Source organism: Primulina huaijiensis, chromosome 2 (assembly GCF_012295235.1).
Source record: "Primulina huaijiensis isolate GDHJ02 chromosome 2, ASM1229523v2, whole genome shotgun sequence".
NCBI lineage: Eukaryota > Viridiplantae > Streptophyta > Magnoliopsida > Lamiales > Gesneriaceae > Primulina > Primulina huaijiensis.
In genome coordinates, this window is record NC_133307.1 from 9940051 (window position 1) to 9940823 (window position 773).

A 773-nucleotide genomic window follows, 5' to 3' on the forward strand; every position below is an offset into this window, starting at 1 on the left:
TCTTCATCGCCACGTTTGATATCCGTTTCCGCGCTCATTGCTGCGTCCATCAAATCTGCAAAATTGCTTGGCCTGAATACCGCCAAAGCCGATTGAATTCGACTGCTCAGCCATTTCTTGAACCAGTGCATTTTCAGAGTTTCATCAGACATGATAGTTGGAATATAGGTTCCCAGATCATTGAACCTTGAGGTATATTCCATCACTGTCATGTCCGGTGTCTGCTTGAAGTTTTCGAACTCTCTTAACTTTTGCAGACGAAATTCTGCTGGGTAATACTGTTTCAAAAATTCTCTCCTGAATGCTTGCCATGTGATTTTTTCTGCCTCAGCCAACGATGGTGACACAGTTTCCCACCACTTTCTTGCTCTATCTTCCAGAAACGGGGTCACGACTTCCACTCTCAATCCTTCAGGTACTTCCAGTAGGTGTAGTTGTGTCTCGACATTCTTAAGCTAGTTATGGCTGACTTCTGGATCTGGGTTGCCATCGAAAGTTGGGACTCAATTCTTCCTGAGGGACTCATAATGATATTTAATTCCACGTGGTTGTGGTTTCGGTGGTGGCTGTATGGCGTTGGCAAGGGGATTCACGATTCCTTGCAAGGTGGTGGCTACTATGGTAGCTATTTCCATCATATCTTCCCGGCTAAGATTCACCCTTGGGAGATTCTCATCCGCATTTTGATTAACTCCTCTGGTGTTTCAATTATTTCTGGGTGGTCCACCTGTCATTTCCTACAATAAATGGAGGTAAAATATCATAATCGTATA